General features: G+C 44.6%; 1 protein-coding gene across 3 annotated transcripts in view; it reads left to right on the top strand.

Moving 5' to 3' along the window:
* The window catches only part of LOC129738664 (mitochondrial coenzyme A transporter SLC25A42), a 35,286-nt gene that overhangs the window by 26,117 nt on the left and 2,599 nt on the right, over positions 1-6,570 (top strand). The window lies entirely within an intron of this gene.

Here is a 6,570-nt window from a genome sequence, read left to right as displayed (position 1 = left end):
GTAAGTACCTAGCTCATATATTCAATTTGCCCATGTAGGACTCTAATTGTTATTGTTATGCAAAAGAGGGCTCGTCTCTGCACCGGGTGTGTGCTAATTGAGTTGAGTGGGGTTTGTTGCTAAAAAAGGGAAGCGCCCTATTTACCGATGATGGTTAGCAACTGAAAGTTTTTTTTTTCTGACAGAGGCGTGTTAGTTGTTAGCACACAGTCATGATTGTTTTCATATGGTAGATAAGATGGAGGGGTGATGATGTTAGCTATCAGATAGATGGATCTGGTTTATTTGAGTTACCTACCAGTTGTTTATTAAAGGCTTTAGACCCGTTGTTTGTCCGTGGAAGTTCATTGAAATACTTATATTACAATTATTTAGTTTAACACAGTAGTCTTGAAGCGATTTCTCATTCAAAATGTGAGATTTTACCTGGTTCACATGCGTCTGGAAAATGTTAAATGATAATTATAAGCTTTGAATTAGCAGGGAAAAAATCTAAAAAACAAGCCCATACTCAAACATAAATTTTGATCTGCGGATTGCCTCTCCTAAAGGGATTACATAAATTCCATAAAATCACCAAGAAAAAGTCTAGTTTTTAGCATGAAAATCGAGACTCGTTTGTTCAAAGCGGTCATAATTATACAAGCCAAAATTAAAATGAACTAATCTGTTAAAAATGTACCGTTGGCTTTTACTTTTATGCACATGTATTTGGACGTTATTCCTGTACGCCGCCAAAGATGGTTCTTAACACTCGTCGCTCGAATACTCCGAGTGTGCACAGGTTCTCCCCGAGCAATATCCACGTCTCATGCCAGTCCATAGTAGGCACGACTTCCGCTGATCATTCACCTCCGGATCTAACGGCTGGTGCCATTGTCTGCGGTCATCAGTCCTTTAGATGATACAAGTTCCTTTAGGTGACACAAATTAATTAAGGTTAAAAGAGAGGTATGTCTATCTCAAGTGTGTGCGCTGTATTAAGGGGGGTATTTGAGAGCTTCTAACATCAATTCGGGACTTCTATTTTGTATATTTAATCGGGAACAGTTCCTTGCATCATTCCTGAGGTCCCTAGTTGAGATATACCTCGTTGGTTCTCGAAATACGTACATATTTGTAGGATAAAGAACAAAAACCTATCGTGATACCAAGCAACTAAGGATGAAACCTTAGAATGCTATTCACATGAACTAAATGTGTCCGTGCCTTGTTCCTTTTGTTGCGATCAGCGAGCGGATCCACAAAATTTGGCACGCGCAAATTATCCTCAAACTTTATTGTAAAATCTCGGTGCCGTACCTTCAGCTGAAATCCGGTTCGAAGGACCATATGTTGGAAGGTTTCGGAAAGGCGTAGATTCGGGATTAGAATCAAATTCAAAGTTGTCCAAAGTTGCGTGCTTATGGTCAACGAACAGCTTGTCAGAGTGCCCGATTTTACCTCGACTTGTCCGGATATTGGACACAAAATTTGGGAAAAGTTCTCTCCGGTTCGGTTGCCCGGATTTCGTTGAAAAATGCAATGGTGGTAAACTGATATCTCTCTAGAACCCCTTGAATAACACATCCTAAGAGCTCATTCATGTGCCCCATACATTGGCAGAAGTTTGCGACATTTGACGTTACTAAGCCTGGGTTGAAATTTTTGAATGGTTCTCTAAAAGTTGCGAAACAAACTTCTATAATTTTTTAGACCTGCTTGATAAGGTTGCATAGTATGCGCAAGAACACCCTGAACAAAAGTCCAATCAGTTTCTGGCTAAATCAGCCATCTTCCTGTGGAATCTCGGGTTTATCTTGAGATTGATTGAGGCATAGCTAGGATGCCACATTCTCCCTTTTGCTCATTCACTTATACATCTCACCCTTTTCCTCTTTCTCAATTTTTCCACAATATCTCCTTGATCATCGTTCTGCTTTATCCTTTTTCCTCCTTCTCCTTCTCCTCTATCGCCAACTTCAGACTGGTACGGACGACCCCGAGACGTGTGCCGGTTAGGTAACGCTTTCATAATAACTCACGCCTGTCACAGCATCCACTATCCTGGGGACCTCGAAACGTGTGCCGGTTAGGTAACGCTTTCAAAGTAACTCGCGCCCGTCACAGCAACCACTTCCGCAGGATTTCTAACCACCAAGGCATGCCGATTGAGAAACTACCAAGCTAGAATCCCGTCACGACCACCCCTAATGGTATCTCCGCTTCCTTTTGCTGCAGGAAAGATCGTAGCTGAGTACGTGAGACCTTTTAAGTCCCACCACACGTCTGAGTGCAGATTAGGGTTATACCACGCCCTAAGATCGCGTTGCTTTTGAATTGAAGTGCCATACGAGGCCCAAGACCTTCCATTAGCTTGTCAAATTTGGTTGACTATCTCGCTCTATCCGTTCATCATCTTTCCTGATTCTTATCAGATCGCGCATGATTTGCGAGATTTCGTGGACTATAGCACGCCACGACTGTTCGTCGCGACACATTTCACTCACAATGTTTTCAGCGTTCAAATTTTGAAGTTATTGACGCCTTGAAATGAACCTGGGGCAGACAAAGATAGCATGTTCTGCCGATTCCTCTGTCGCTACGCATTCCGGCCAATAAGGCGAGCTGATAAGCTTAAACCGATGAAGGTTTTGCTTAAAGCACCCATGACCCCAAAGGAACTGCGTCAGGTAGAAGTTGACCTCTCCATACTTCCGATTTACCCAGTCTGAAAGTCGCGGGATTAGCCTATGCGTCCATCTTGCGTTGTTCGATGGGTCCCATTGCTCCTGAAACTTGAGCATTGACGCTGCTCGTTGAATTTTACGCACTCCTCTAACAGCTCTTGCTTTGTAACACTCCATATGCTCCGCCAGAGTTATGTCGATGGGATTCATGCCCGCGATGACAAAAGCTGCATCTGCTGATATGGTCCTGTACGCACAGGAAACTCGCATGGCTATCAACCGATGTGTGCTCCGTTATTTGGATCTGTCTCTACCTCTATCGCGGAGCTCCAGGCCGCTCTTTCGTATCGTAGTTTCGACAGTGCTACGCTCGCAAGGAGACGTCTCTTGCTACTCTTTGGACCATGGCAGTTCGGCATAATCCAGGCCAATGAATCTATGACTTTCGATGCACTTTCACAACAGTATTTGACATGCGCATCAAAACTTAGGCGATGGTCGACCATTACACCAAGGTATTTCAGCTGCTGTTTCGAAGATGTCGTGTGCCCTCCAACAGTAATCTCCATGTGCGGTGTAATTCTTGTATTAGTCACGAGCAGAACTTCGGGTTTATGGTGAGCTATCTGAAGCTTAACTCCCTCCATCCAGATGCCAACCCTTTCTACGGACACCGTTGCAAGGTCTTCTATAGCATCCTGTGAAGCGCTTTGGCAATCGCTTCTCAGCTGGCATTGTTGAAGACATTCTTAACGTCGATCGTCACAATGGCGCAGTGACGAACACCTGTCCGCTTCTTTTTGTATGCGCGCTTCGCGTACTATGTCACCATTCGGATTGCGTCTACCGTAGATCTCCCTTTCCGAAAACCGAACTGTCTGTCCGACAGTCCACTTTCGCCTTCTGTGTAGATAATAAGTCTGTTTAATATTATCCTCTCCAGTAGCTTACCAAGGGTGTCCAGCAGACAAATGGGTCCATATGATGATGGATGCCCTGGAGGTTTCCCAGGTTTCGGTAGTAGCACCAATTTCGCCGTTTTCCACGAATTGGAAAAAGATCCCTGGTCGAGACACTTTTGTAGCACCACTCTGAAGGTATCCGGAATGGTCTGTACCGCCACCTTCAGCACTGCGTTTGGGATTCCGTCCGGACCAGGGGCCTTATTCACCGCAAGTTTCTTAGCGATAGCCACAAGTTCTTCGTTCGTTACTGGCTCGATGCCGTGGGCACCCGCATCGTACGGGGTAAGTGGCCACTGCGTCGGGCCATGCTGCGGGAAAAGATGTGCAACGATCTCTCTCAGTTTTTCCGGACACTTTTCGGTCGGCGACCTTGAGCCACCGAATCTCGCCAGTGCAACTCTATAGGCTTGATTCTATGGGTTATCATCTACGCTCTGTAGCAGTTTTCTTTGCTTGTTTTAATAGCTCGCTTAAGTGCCACCCTGGCTGATCGGTGAACGGTACCTCTCGTTTCTCTGTCGGCTTCGTTTCTCGACCGTTGAGCTCGCCGCCTGACTTTTAGACAACTAGTACGAAGCTCAGCTATTTCTAAAGTCCACCAGTAAGCTGGTCGTCGCCACCACTTCGGTGTATTCCTTCTGGGCATGGTCAGCTGCTCAGCATTACGGACCTGCGATGCTTCCTGCATGTTAATAGCTTCGGTGCACACTTCCTTTCAAAACTTTGGTCTTCCATCTCCGCTCATGGACTGGCAGTTGCCTTACTGACACCGGATTTCGGTCTCCTACGCTATAACGTATCGCCTGGTGATCGCTGTGCGTATAATCGTCACACACTCTCCAATTCATATCAGTTTTTAGTGATGGGCTCGCAAAGGTGATATATGTCACTGACGTTCTGTCTGGAATTCCATGCTTGCGATAGGTGCTGATAGATCCAGTGTTGCACAGCTCAACCTCTAGTCTCGCTAAGGACTCTAGCAAACTGTTGCCCCTAGGGTTATTGCACCCAGTTAACCGCCCAAGCGTTGAAGTCTCCTCCTATCACTACAGGGGCCCTTCCTGCCAGTTCGTGAGTGAGTTCATCCAACATTGTGTTGAACTCCCCGATCGTCCATCTTGATGGAGCGTAGCAGCTGCAAAGGAAGATGCCGTTGATTTTAGCAATCACAAATCCGTCCCGAGAATCTACCACTATCTCCTGGATAGGAAAACGTCCCGTGGCGTAGATAGCAGCTAAGCCGGACCTGTTCGCTGTCCAATTACCGTTTCCAGACGGAATTCTGTATGGTTCTGATCGCACTTCCTTTCGCCTACCAGTTGCTCCAGCAGAAGCTGTGCGACCTCGCTATGGTTGAGGTTTAGCTGGAATACATCTAATTTTACTGTTTGTATGCCTGGCAGTCCAAGCCACCAGTTTCGTGAGCATTGTCATCCGCCTGCTTGCACATCCGGCACACTATCGATTGCCATGGGCAAAACCCGACTTTTTATATTTATGGATATCAACAACCATGGTCTACAACCCGGCTCACATTCGATTTCCTTAAGGAATGTTATTCATATAATTTCAAATAAAAATAACACAAAATAAATGCCCTACTCGGTTGTCGTCAAATTATTCAAATTAAAAAAACTAACTTATTGCCCTACTGGCCTGTCAGAACCTCGAATTGATTTTATTATAAAAACACATTATCAGCCTTTCAGGGCTGTCGAGACCTCCTTGCCCAACTGGGTGATCTAATTCCATCTATGCCCTGCTATGAGGTCGGATTTACTGGTTTTGCCCTATTGGGCGCCCGGGATTACGTCTGGGCTCTGGCCCATTAAGGGCTATATTTCTCTAACCTGGGTTGGGCACCATTCCAAGTCCAACCCGGTCCCGTCCCTCTCCCTTCCGGGAGGAAGAACGCCAAAAATATTACCCTTATAGAATCTAACAATGTGGAATTCCCGACGGTCCGTTTTCATATTTTTTATCAGGAATTTACCTTATATCGATAATTAAATAGATAGTTCAGGGCTCAGTTATGCTAGCGATTGCTATCTCTGATGTCAAGAGCTACAGCAAGATGCAAAGCTAGGATGCCACACTACTGTCGACATTGCGAGCCTGCAAAATTTGACAAAAAATTCCCTGTTGTAAAAATTTACCTGTAGCACGATTGTATCGTTGAAATTACCTATTTTTGCTTGAAAGTCGAGTGGCACTTTCCAACTGAGATAGCGTTTCATCAAAAGCGATCGGTGTGCACTCTGGCATCGTACTGCTGGAAAAATTATCCCAAAAAACGATATCGAGTGATTGTGATGTGATTTCAAGAATCAAGAATACTACACTCTGAAACATTGCAGAAATAAATTTTAAGCCGAATGACATTCGAGTGTTTTATGAAATCAATCAGTGTTGATGTCACAGGCCAAAAATACAGCGGATGTGATCTTAAAATCGTTATTTTTGAAATTTCAAAATAAATTATTTTCGCGGCCTCTGTTTTTCTGGCCATAGTGTTGTTCCAGATTTAGTTTACTCCATCATCGAGAAGTATCCGAGAAGTGCCGTTTACTACCAGCATCCGAGTTAGTGTAGCATGGGATTCTATAAGGCTTTACAGTATGGACAATCCGAGCCCACAGTTAAAGCTGTAAAGCGGATCTCAGGGAGGTTAAAATTTCCTTTTCCCCGATGTTTAAAGTATAAAGAGAGGGGAGACGACGTGGTTTCTTCGTTCTGCAATTTTCGGTGTTCTGTGGTTTTTTGTCATAACTCGTCTGGCGTTCCCTAAGGAAATCTTCTGAGATCACTCATTTTTTAGACCTATTTTTACATAATGCAGATGCCAACCACTTTGAGATCTTCAAAACTTTAGGCTAACTCAAAGAGTCAACGCCAAGTAAGTAGGCGTTCAGCTAAATAAAACCCTGAATTCAGAT

Source organism: Uranotaenia lowii, chromosome 1, assembly GCF_029784155.1.
Source record: "Uranotaenia lowii strain MFRU-FL chromosome 1, ASM2978415v1, whole genome shotgun sequence".
Taxonomy (NCBI): domain Eukaryota; kingdom Metazoa; phylum Arthropoda; class Insecta; order Diptera; family Culicidae; genus Uranotaenia; species Uranotaenia lowii.
The sequence above is the reverse complement of the archived record's forward strand: the minus strand, read 5'-3'. Positions and strand labels throughout refer to the sequence as shown.